Source organism: Muscardinus avellanarius (assembly GCF_963383645.1).
Source record: "Muscardinus avellanarius genome assembly, chromosome: 9".
Lineage (NCBI taxonomy): Eukaryota > Metazoa > Chordata > Mammalia > Rodentia > Gliridae > Muscardinus > Muscardinus avellanarius.
The window spans coordinates 51,786,970-51,800,121 of NC_137795.1; the positions used below are offsets into that span (position 1 = coordinate 51,786,970).

At 36.5% G+C, this 13,152-nt stretch overlaps 1 protein-coding gene across 1 annotated transcript in view; it reads left to right on the plus strand.

Annotated features, from left to right (window-relative positions):
* The window catches only part of GNAI1 (G protein subunit alpha i1), a gene marked incomplete at both ends in the record, with an annotated part of 85,046 nt that overhangs the window by 647 nt on the left and 71,247 nt on the right, over nt 1-13,152 (plus strand). The gene's annotated exons all lie outside the window — the stretch shown is intronic.

Sequence of the window (13,152 nt, forward strand, 5' to 3'; positions counted from 1 at the left end):
TAGGTGAAAAAGCAGACCCGGCGGAGGATCCCCCGGGAAAGGTGCGAGGGGGTCACGCCGGACAACAGGGTTATCCACTGCCATGGTTTCTGATGAATGAGGCGTGCCAGGTTCACGCCAGGCTTTTTATTTGTCGTTAGCACAGTGCTCTTGCTGAAACGCCGCGAGGAGATCCCTCCCAGTTGTTTGAAGGGGAAGAAAATAAAGAGTAAACCCGGGGACGCTTTTGACTGAAAGATGCACTGGGGAAATATTGGCAGCTTAAGATTTTTTAGATCTGTGAGTTAGGGCTTCTTTTTCTTTGCTTCTTTCCCTCCCACTCCAGGTCTTAAAGTAGATGAAAGATTTCTGAGAATCTTCATGTACACCTCCAGCGATGGCTTGTTGTGTTTTAAATAACAGTTATAAAAAAGAGAAATTTTATTGCATAAATCCGTTTTCAGTAAGCTTCTGTTTCATTGGTTTAATGACTGCAAGAAAAAAAAATGGTGGGTTTTTTTTTTCTTCCTCCCTTCCTAGTAGGCTTAGAAGCAAACTTGGCATGACTAAAAGTAATAATGATCTGAGTCATTTTGCAAGCAAACTGTGAAATAACTTTGCATTTTAAAGACCTGGGTGGCTTTTTACCCTCTGCTGCCTCCTGCATAATTCTTTCTCAGTAAATACTGTTAAGCTCAGTTTTTACGTTAATAAGAAATATTGTATTTCTACAAGACCGTTGCGTTTTTAGAGTGCTGATCATAGAAGAGACACAACTCTATAGGGGACCATGTAGACGTTCTTCTGAACTGCATGTGCTCAAAAATGAAATACGGGGAGGATTATGAAGTTATTTTCTTGCACCCTCTGTGCTTCTGCTCAGAGATATATTATCTCCATGTATTTCTGTGTGATTCTTAATTTGCGTAAGCCATCCACCATGTTTAAAGCAATTGAAAAACGAGTCCTCAGCTGAGGATGGTTTATCCTTTAATTAGATGACTGTTAGAGAGAGAGGGGCTAGGAGAAAGGTCTGAGAAGCAGGTTTTTGTTCCGAAGGTATTCAGAGGAGATCAGAGGTTCTTAACCTACTAGTGTTGGCATTTCGGACTTGAAGCTTCTTTGTTCTGCAGGGTGTTTTGTGCATTGTAAGGATCTTTCACAGCATCTTTGGCCTCCACGCATTTGATGTTAGTAGCAGCCCTGCTCCCCAACCTGTGACCCTCAAAAATGTTGCCAGATGTTCCCTAAGGGCAAAATTTATTTACTGTTGAAAACCACTATTCTAGATGGACAGATACAGTCCAATGTGGCATTTAGAACGTAATGTTGAATCTCTACAGCCATCTATGGTAAGTTATAAGAAGGGTGTAGAAGAGTCGTTTCCAGGAGAAATCAAAGAAATCTTATTCTACCATTCCAGTGACATTGGAAAGATCCCCAAATTAATTTTAAGAAGTTCAGGCAACTGGATTCCTTCAGCTGTGTTTCTATCCTTTGCTTTTCCAAAACTCCATCTCTTCTCTCTGTGGATCCAGTTACTTCCCAGTGTCGTGGGCCCAGCACTCCTCAGCTGTCTTCTCCGCACATGCCTCTACCCTTTTGCCCAGAGTTCCAACACCCTCGCTCATATAAACAGAATGCCGGCTTACTGGTTTCATAAATCTTAATTCTTGGAATGCTTGAAAACATTTTTTCCCCTAATTTGACTTGAGCAGTGAATTGTGACCTTTGATTCTTTTTTGTTAAAGGGGAGAGTGTTTAAAGCCCGTGTGTAAGCAGCTTGATAAAATCATTCCATCGAAAACAAGACAACTGAATCAACTAGAAATTAAAAACAATTTCTAGGTAATATATAAACAGTAACATTTATATCAGTTTTTCCTCTTCAGTTAATTTTTTATGAAAAGTTTTCTAAAAATTTAAGGCAGAAAATCTCCAATGTATATTTAGGACAGTATATTAACCCATTAGATTGCATTTTTTAAAGAATGCATTATCACTTTTAGACATTGGGACTGAGAGATTCAGATGTGAGATTCATCCATTTTTTGTACAGATTTTGTCATTGGATATCTAATATATATCATTTAAATCAGAGGCATTTCACTCTCCTAATTAGGCACACTAAATTAGGTCTTTAAAAAGAGTCTAGTCTCATCATTGGCCTAAAGGAAAGTAGGTCAAGATTTGGGTGGTGTCAAGACTTTCATGTTGGGTTTTCAGGTTTTCGTATTAGACTAATAATCCTAAATGAAAAATCTGATTTTAATGAAATAAGAGTTTTCTTTCTATTTTATATGGCTAATTGTCACAAGGGAGATATCTTTTCTTGTTATCTCTGAGAGTGAAATTTATCCTTTTAAGGGTAGTATCAATATATTCAGTGAGACTATGGTGTAGTATTAGTATAGATTATATATAATTTTACTCTGATTTTCAGAGATATAAGAAGTTAGATTCTATAAAGGTATAACTTTCATGAATGACTTATTCCTACATTGCAATTTCACTCCAAAACTTTGAGCTTTATTTTCCTTTATTCTACCTCACTATCTAGCTCTTGATGCCACCTACCTCTCTAAACAAGCAAACAAATTCATACTTCATTTCCTTCCTTAGCCTAGAATTTAATATTACAGTTTGTGGGAAAAGGAGGCTAGGGATCAGAACTCTTTGGCTATTTTCCTATCGTTGCCGTCACAGCTATTTGGTATACTACCTCATTAATCTTTTCACACATCTCTTTGAACTCGCCCTATGACTTCCCCAAGTTGAGAAATTCTGGCATTACAGGACTTCCATTTTTGCTTTGCCTTAGCTGTTTCCTGACAATTGGCTCTGGATCTTAGAGAGCAAAAAGCCCATTTCTTTGAATAAAGGAACATGGTGTTTCAGTTTGATTTGTGTGAAGAGAAGCCACAGGTGGTGTAGAACTGTGCTTTGAATATGCTGATTTTTTTTTTTTTTTTTGTCTATTTGCTTTTTCATTCTCACATTCTCTGCTTCTGACAGCTGATTCCAGTAGTATTTCTCTCCTCAGGTCTCTCCTCCTAGCCTCTTCTTCAGGTATCCTAAGGCTTGCTGAACCAGAAATCCTTATTGTCTTCTCCATTGCCTACACAATAAAAGCTTTTTTGTGGACCTGGGTTTCCTGAATCTTTACACTGCTTTCCTCAGGGTTCTTTCTTCCACCTGGGAGCAGTATATATGTTAGAGCACCCTCGTGTTTGGTTGCTAGTGTAGTGTAGTCTTGTACCCTGCCTGTTTGCTGACTATTGTGAGCACATACGTGCAGAATCTTGATCTTTGTGGTCCTAGCAGCCCTGCCACTTTGCCACGTGTAAATATGTTCTACATCCTGTAAAATTACCTTGATGAATATAAACTTCATACTCTGCCATTTTCAGTATTTATTAGAATAAATGACTACCCAGCCTAACAGTGTTTAAAAAAAAAAGAAATAGTAAAGATATGTGATGACCAAAATAAATGCATGTGTTAGCAAGTAGAAATAAAAGTAAACGTAAAAGCTTGGTTTAATTTTCCTTATTTATTATAGCTTTCATAGCTATATCTGATAAGTTAGATCAATTTGAGAAAAATAACAATGGATATTTGTTGAAGGAGAATCGGCTGTGTATGTTACAGTTGGGATGTTATTCTTTTTTTTTTTCTTTTAAAGGTTAGTTTCATTTTCTAATATTTATTTTGGTCTTGTTTTTACAAAGACCATGAAACTTATTAAATTTATCAAGAATAAGAAACATAATGCCTACCCTTCAGGGTTTAGATATTAGGAAACTAGAAGAGAATAGGAAATATAATGCTTCTCTTACAGAATAGACTGCGTTAATTATTTAAACAAAAATTGAGCATCTAGCCACCATCTTTACTTTGTTACACATTTCCCACTGCCCAGGAAAATCTAAGACGCAAAAAATTTTTGTGAGGGAATTTGCATGTATTGGTCACATTTCTAAGTCATCTCTTTCTTGATCACGTATCTTAGTCTGTATTTATCTAGTATTTGACTATGACATTGGTGAAGTCCAGATCACAGATGGCATTTGAATCTTCCACTAAGGTTAATAATACTTAATCTTGTAATACTCAGACTGATTTCTGTCATAATTTGTTAAATGCCAACTTAAAAAAAAACTTACTATAAATGGGATAAACTAATTTTATAATTATTGTTTATGACCATCAACTTAGTGGCTTCAAACAACACAGAATTTATTATTGTACAGTTCTGGAGGTCAGAAATCCTAAAAGGATTTACACCAGGCTAAAATTAGGATGTTGACAGGGCTTCTTTTCTTCTGGACCTTCTAGGGAAGCCTCCATTTCTTAATTTTTTCCAGCCTCTGTTGAGGGACTGCCTACTTTCATTGGTTTATGGTGCCTTTCCCCATCCTCAAAGCCAGCAGTGGCCTGTGAAGTTTTCCTTTTGTGGAAAACTTCTTGACTCTCCTCCTTTCCTCCTTCACTTAAGAGGACCCCTCGATTACATCAGACCCACTCACATCTTCCAGGATATCAGTCCTATCTCAGTATCCTCCAATATATCTGCAAAGTTTTTATATTTATTTATTTATTTATTTATTTACCATGTAAGGTGACATATTCACAGCTTCCAGAGATTGGGACAGATGTCTCTTTGGGGGCTATTATTCTGTCCACCTTCTGGCTTCCAAAGATTCAGGTTCATTCTGTATGCAAAACACATTCACCCTCTTCCAACATATGCAGAAACTTCAACCTGTTATGGTACCAACTCAAACCCCAAAGAGCAGGATCTAACTCAGGAATGGATGAAATTCTGGCTATAATCTAATACTGAGATAAATATTCTTTATTTCTAGACCTGTAGAACTGAAACACAAGTGATCCACTCCCTGCCATATAATGGCATGACAGGCAAAGGTTATCAGGTATAAACATCCCCATTCGGAGTGAGAAAATGGAAAGGAGAAAAAGAAATACCAATCTCAAGTACTGTTAAAACTCCATTGGGTTTCAAGGCCTGGAGGTAGTTATCTGTGATCTGCTGTACCTTTGGGGCCCTGGACACTGCCCTTGGATCTTCCTTTCTTCCCAATAAAAGGTAGCACGTGTTTGTAGCTGGTAGTTTAACCAACCTATCTCTTGCTCATAACATTTTGGTGGTCTGACAGCATTATTTTGTGTTATCATAATTTATCTTTCTTATCTCTCATTTCGCTGTAGCATCCAAGGAAGAAGGACACAAAGCAGCACATCTTTAATGCTTTTCTTAGAAATTGCTTCATCTCTGTATCCAGATTCATAGGTTATAAAGTTCACTTGCCTCACAATTGGGGAACTTAATTCGGCTAAGCCTTCTACCTCTGTCCATTTCCTCTAGTTTCTAATAAAAGGTTCTTCCTTTCCATCCAACTCCTCACCAGCAGCACATGTAAGGTCCAAGCGTCTTGTCAAAAGTCTGTTCATATAGTAATTCAAGTGTTTTCTCAGATGAATATGTTTTCTCTACCGTGCTTCTCACTTTCTTCTAAGCCCTCACACGGTGAGACCATGTCTCATTCTGTATCTCCTGCTAGTGTGTCAAGACAGCCTGGGCCTTTTCTATCATGTCCCTCAACATTCTTAAAGCCTATGCCCATTTCCCAGTTTTAAATATATTTCTACATTTTTAGCTATTTGTTACAACAGTACCCCTCTTCCAGGTATCTTCATTGATATCTCATGTATAACTCTAGGGAATGACTGTAGTTTTGAGTTTTCTAGCCCTTCATTATTTATATAACTATGATACCCCTAAAATCACCATTCTCTGGCATTTAATATTGAAATTTTGGTATTTTACTCAAGTCATAGTGTGAAAGAGAAAGACTTTTCTTTGGTTGCCTCCCCATAAATGAAGTTGTTCTTGATCATCCAGTCTAAATTAGTCTTCCTTCCTCTCCCTTCCTAATTATACCATACTGAAATCATCTTGTGCATTTACTTGTGTGCTGCCTCTGTCTCTGGGCTTGGCTCCATCAGAACACGAATTGCATAGGACTTGTTTATCATGAAATGGAATGGCATATGTAGTAGCCTTTTCATAAATGTTGTTTAAATGAATAGATAAATTAACAATCATTAATTTTGACAAGTAGTCTTTTAAAAGGAAAGGGTTGATATATTTTCCTTGTACTTTGGGTAACTAAGTAAATTTTGGCATAATTATATTCACATTTTAAAACAGCTTGCTGGTTAGATTAATTAAAACCTACTGCATTATTTCTAACAGAATTCTAAAAGTTAACTCAACTTGGGGGATCAAATTGTTACCTGATTAGAAAAATAGTATGATTCTTGGTAAATCAAGAGGTACAGTGGAATTTGCTTTTTCTATTTGTATATTCTCGGTATTCTGTTTTCAGCAGCGTTTTGCATCACTACTTCACATTTGACCACTTTCTTAAAATGCAGTCAGTCATGCAATGAGGTATGGAATGCGTTCTTACAACTGTCTATGTCACACAGGATGATGTGATGTTGGGTAACCTTGACTTTCAAGAGCCGGCAGGTGCTCAGAAGCTCAGCGCCATTCTGTTTTCTATGCCTTGCCTGTCTTTATGTAATGGGAATGATCACTGGCTTCATTGTAAAGTGTGTTCTATGCTTTGGGGATTAAGTTATGCCTTAGGTTTACCAGATTTCAAAAGAATTTGCAATTTACCTAAGGGAAATAAAGCAGATACATAAAATGATTCATCATAACAGCAAGAGGAAGTAATAGAATAGCAATAGATATTAAGGAAGATGAGCTTTCATGTAGGGGACTTCAGTGTTGACTTTATGAGGCAGGAATAGAGGTGGACTCAGAAATTATCATTGTTATGAATCTGTCAATTTCATATATCAATGAACTTCCTATTTGATTCTAATTGGTTATAAGCTATATGTTGTATAGAAACAATTTAGAAGAGACTTTGCTCTCTGGGTTGAGTTTCCTTCTATTCTCTCCATATAAGGACTTTTATCCCTCCAAGGTTTATTGAGCTCTGTAGGAGACTCTGCAGATAGGGGGTAAGACAGTTGACCTAGAACTCTGGTGGAGAAATGTTTTTCTTGAGGCCTTGGATTCATTTCTACATTCTTTGAGCATCAGTTTTTCTTTTCTATAAATGCTGGGTAATAAAAGGTATCCTCCTCATAGGGCTGAGGACAAAGTAACTAATGCCTGGAAGCATTTAAGAGAACATAGCATATCTGTTCTTCACAAATATAAGCTGTCCTTATAAACACTGGAGACTCTCTGAGATCAGTTCTCCCTTGCATTTGATCCACTTATGGTCATAGATATAATCCTTTTGTTGACTTTTCTTAGCAAGGGTGTGTATAGCAAAGACTTCAAGAAGTAAAAAATCAATTTTAATTGCGAGTTTTTGATCCCACCACAAATTCCTTGTAAAACTTGGATTTTTTTTTTCTTTTTTGTTAATAGCCTTCTTGCTGGGACTAGAACAGGTAAATATCTGTGCTATGTGAAGAATTTTATAGAAAGTGAATTTTAAGCAATTGAAAGACTGTATAAATGCTTCAAAAGTAATTTTCTCAGCATTTTATTACTCATTGTTAGAATAAATGCAATAATTTCTTGGAACTTTAATTTATGAAACAGTATTTGAATTGATTTAAAAGAATGTGCCTTTTCTCAGGGGAGTTTATGATTTCTTCCCACAAATTTCAAAATCTTTCTGTATTTGTTGACTTAGGAGAGTCAGTAATGATCTAGTAACACAGAGCTGATGGTTGTGTGCGTTGGGGGGGGGCTGCTCGTGCATGCACGTGCATACACCTGTGGATGGTGGGAAGAGTCTCCTAGTACTCTTCTGTGGATCCTCATGGACTTTCATGGTGTACTATCCCTGGCAGCCAGCTTATTTCTAATAAAACTTCATAATTACCATGAATCTACCTCTAACAGAGGAGGTGCATCTCTTGAAAATGTGAAAAGTGGTAGTAACCTTGGTTTCGAAGTAATGAGGCATTAAATCCATGATAGTATTTGTATATTTTAATAAATCATAAAAGCCATGTCTTAAGACTAGCCTTGAATTGTCAGGAGTTCTTCCCATTGACCTTGACTTTCTAAGGTGTAGTCCAAGAGCTTCTTTTATTTTTCTTTCTTACATGAACATATGTCTTTTATTGAACAGCTTTTTCTTAAGGCTTAATTTTGTTCTTCATGGTATTTAAGAGGCATGGAACTTGTAAGTAAAGTTATGATTAAGATCAGTAAAATACTGTAGGAGTTAAATGAAAAGTAACCTTATATGAGTCGATGGTTCTGAAGTTAATCTAATTTTGAGAATTACATTTATTTCTATACAATTTATAATTGGTCCATGTATTGGTATCTCACTGGAGTTTTAGTTTTTCACAAACTGAGCAGGTCGGTGGAGTTGCCAGTCAGATCATGAAGTGTATGGGAGGGATGTGTCCTGACTGGACAAGTAATGATGCTGGTCAGTAAAGTTGCTGGACCCCATGAGATGGTGCTCCCCCAGCTCAGTGCCAGCACGCTGCACCTGCCCCTCTCTAGCCTCCACCCTCTTCCATCCACTTGATCATCTCTGGCACCTTCACACTGCTTCAGAGACTCCCGTGTTTGGGTCCTTAAACATTTCCCAGTCACACTTAGCGTTAAAAGTAATAAAATCCAAACAAAGTTGTCTATACATCCTTGAGTAAATTTTAATCTGTTATTTTTTTATTTAAACCTCTCAGACTATTATGCTGACTTTCTGTTTTAAACTTTTTTAATTTTTTTTTTTTTTTTTTTTTTTTTTTTTTACTTTTCGTCTTTTGGGTACTGGGAATTCAACCTAGGACATTATTCATGCAAGGCAAGCACTTTACCACCAAGCTACAGCCCAGCCCTTCCTTGCCTTTCTGCTTTAATTGTTTCCCTTTTAGTGACTCTTGAAACTGCTTTTTATTATAAGGTATAGTTTTTTTTTTCTCATAGCTATAGAAGAACTTTATACTAGAGACTTTTTCATGGAGAATTATTGATAAATATAACATATATTTATTTATTTAAAGAAATAACATCTTGGTGTCTATTCTTTCTCTTCTCCTGGAATATTTCCATTTTAATTCAAACTTCTTTTGAACCTCTATCTATATTTTATTTCTTTATGATTTTGTGCTACTTATGTATCTTTTGGGTTCATTTTGTCTTCTCAGGAATAAACTAAACCAATCTGCCTTTGAATATATTGACCTTTTAATTTGTGTGTGTGTGTGTGTGTGTGTGTGTGTGTGTGTATGTGGCATTAGGGATTAAACTCTGGTGTGATCTATCTTTGAGCTACACTCACAGCCCTATTTTAGTTTTTATTTATTTATTTTAGTTAGTTTTTATTTTGAAACTGATTTTTATTTAGTTTCTAAGGACCTTGCTAAATTGCTGAAGCTGGCCTTAAGCCTGTGGTCCTCCTGTCTCAGCTCCCCAAGTGCTAAGATTATAGGCATGTGCCACCATGCCCAGGTTGATCTTTTAATTTTCATGGTGACATTTTTATTTCTATAAAATGTTTTTAATCTTTTAAATGTTGTTTATTATATTGTTTACTTGTATAGCTACTTTTAGTCATGTTCACCTTATCATACCAATTTTGTAGATTAAAAATATACTATTTAAGGTTTTTGGGATTCAGTTGTTGTTGGTATGATGAGTGTATGTGAAGGCAGAATATCTCCTTGGAGCCTTCCTGTGAGTGTCTGTTAAGCAGTATCCTATCTGTGTGGCCCTTAGATTGGCTGTAGGTTTTCCTTTGGGTCCTGTGGGGTGGGGGTAGAGGAAATGTCTAACTTATTTTAATGTACTATGTTCAAAGCTAAGGGCTTCATTTCTTATCCCTTATTTAACCACTTTCTCCTGCTTCCTTTTTAAAATCCTTTTTAGTTGAGACTACCAATCCTTCATTTATCTTCACAACCAATAAATCAAAAGCTTCATTTAGTCTAAATATTTCACTCATTTCCCTACCTCACATTTTATGATGGAGTAACACAGGACTGATGGTTTCCTGTAGAAGAAAGGTGGGGGCAGCCCCCACACACATGGTGGGAAGGGTCTCCTGGTTCTGAGTGTCTTCATGGACAGTCAGGTTGTGCTGTCCTTGACAGTTTATTTCCTGTCTGCTAGCATCTATTTCTGAAGTAATAGTGCACCCATTAGTCCTTTTGTCTTTCATTTTGGTCACAGCCAAGACCCACCTCTGTTACTGTCTTGGCCCTGCTTTGCCTTTCATACATGCAGGGCCCTCCCAATGACTATTTTCTCTAGGCAGCTTTTGCTGCAGAGCCAGTATGTGGGAGCCAAGCTATTTTGAGTGTTCTGCCTTCTCCAGTTATCTCAAGCATGAGGAAAATTACATGTTGCATCCACTGCACAGAGGTGCCAAGGTGCTGGGACAAGCGAGCTCAGGAGTTCCTTCTGGAAGCCACACCTCTTCACCAGCCAGGCTACTTTATTACTTTATTATATATTATATATTAATAAAATATATATTAATAAAATCTAAACAAAGATGTTTATATACCCCTTAAGTAATTTTTAATCTCAAATGTATATATTTTAATCATATATATATATATCCTCACCCCCTTTTTAGGTTTTGAAACAAGGTCTTGCTAAGTTGCTGAGGCTGGCTTTGAACCTGCAATCCTCCTGTCTCAACCTCCCAAGTAGGAGACTTTCTTATCCCAAATAGGCCCCTGCGTCTTTAGCAATCTCCCTATATTCTCTGGAACGTGGTTGGGCCCAGAAAGGAGATCAAGATAAAGATCTGAGTCTCTGCCTTCCTTATCCCCATCCACCTTCTGCAGGTCACTTCTGATTGCCATGTGCCTCCCTCCCAGGCTCATAGCCTTTGCAAAGGGATGCCTGAGAAAGTAAGCCTCTTTCACGCTCCCATTTTCATCTGAATGACATCAATGTCTGCCTTTTCTGTAATTCATGTAAGTGCAAAAGATAAAAAGGCACACTTATACTCTTCAAACCATTTCTTGCATTGCATTCTCTGTTGTCTGTTCCAAAGTTATTTTATTTTTCCCTACAGCTGTTCCTATTGCATGTCTTTGCTACAACACATGTGCTAACTTTATATTTCTAGAGCTGATCTTTTTACACTTAACTTTAATGTGTGTAGAAATAAATGCAAATTCCCATTTACCTGGTCCATGGTGTGGCCTGAGATTTTTGCATTTTGCAGAAGCTGCCAAGAGATGTGTACACTGCTGGCCCATATTTGAAAAGCAAGGTCCTAGAGGAGATGATCCTCCTGGCTCTTTTAAATTTGTCTATTTCATAAGCATTTTTTTCTGGTCTCACTTGCCCTTTTTTGCCACATACATGAAACTTTATATAATCTTATCAGTAAAATGTTTAAAATAGGGCCTCTGTGTAAGCAGTCATTATGTTAGATAGATTCACAGGTGTAAACACACACACACACACACACACACACACACACACACACACACGTAATGCCTGTCCCATTTAATGCTGTTATCTTCTGATATTAATCTGGAACCTTCATTCAGTAGTGCATGTTGAAAAAAAATATTAATATCTTATAGGCAAATAGGCACTTCCCCGGGAGTGACTAAAACCTGTAATGACTGAGGATGAATTTTCTATGTACTTATGTGCATGCAAGGGCTTTTTTAAGTGGCGTTTATTCAGTGACAAGATTATTCAGGTCAGGTTGAAAGTATACCCATAACAATGTTCTTATGACTATATTTTATTTGGTAATGTTTCCATTGCCTTTAAAAGGGGATTCTGATCTTAGAAAATGTTCACATCAATATTTACTGATAAGTAATGAGAAATTATAAAATATCTTGTGATTGAACACAACCTAAGTGTTCCATGGCTTCTTTCTTTCATTATAGTAGCATTTGCTGGTTGGACTTGCTTGGAGTCAGTCACAACATCTGGTTCTTATGAAACATGTGTAATTCATTCAGCAAATATTTAGAGAATGCCAACTCTGTGGACTGCATGTTCTAGATATATGGGTGGAACAATCTTTGTGAAGCTGATAGAAATTACAGAAAACACTAAGATTCGCCATTGGGTTAGAGAATATGGTTATTTTGGCTCGTTTTATTATGAGTTTAAGTGTTTAAAATGAGTTCTTGGTACTTTCTCACATTTATATTAGTATGCTTTTATGATAGGTTGTATTAACTTCGTTTTGAATAATTGTATTCTGTAGGTCAGGTTGAATTTTATTGCTTTTTGCCAAAAGTGACTCCCAAACTTTCTAAGCAGACTAAGTGACCTTCACAGTAATTCATGCTGTGGACATGGTGATGCTTAGAATTGCAAAATTCATTTCCTAAAATATTATCAGTCAAAAAGTGTATAGTCTATTGTAGACTTTACTGCTACATATGAAATAACTTAAGCTCTATTTAAAAATAACTTAAAAAAGTAATTTTGAATATAGTATGAAACTCTTACCGAAATCTTAATAGCTATTTATTTTGGAGAATCAGCAGGATTTATGTATGTTTTATAATTCATAGACCTGTGTAGATTTCAAATTGTATTGGTCTGTGTGGATATTTTTGTCCATTGGTGGTCAAATGTTACTTTAAAATTACAACACATAAACAAGAGACTTGGAAAATTCAAGCCTCTAAATGAGTCTGTCAAATAAGCTATGTAATGTTTTTTTGAATATAAAGAAAAATACTGTGAGAAATTTCTGGAATAGATCCATATACATGGGCACATACACTGAGAGCTGAACTTTAATATTTTGAATTCTATACTGATATTGTAGAAACAGTTTAGCATAAAGGTTTACCTGTATTTCTGAAAGTTAAGATTGGGTATTTTGATTTATGATAGTTTTTGGTTTTGGTGGTGGTACTAGGGATTGAACACTGGGGCATTCTACCTCTGAGCTACACTCTCATCCATATTTTTTTTAAATGGTCTCACTAAGTTGCAGAGGGCCTTGATAAGTTACTCAGGTTGGCTGAAAACCTGTGATACTCCTATCTCAGCCTACTAAGTACTGGGTTTTAAAGCATGCACCGCCATGCCTGGATGGTAGTTTTAATGATTAAATATTGTGTGGATATATTTACAAAAATTATAGATGGTTT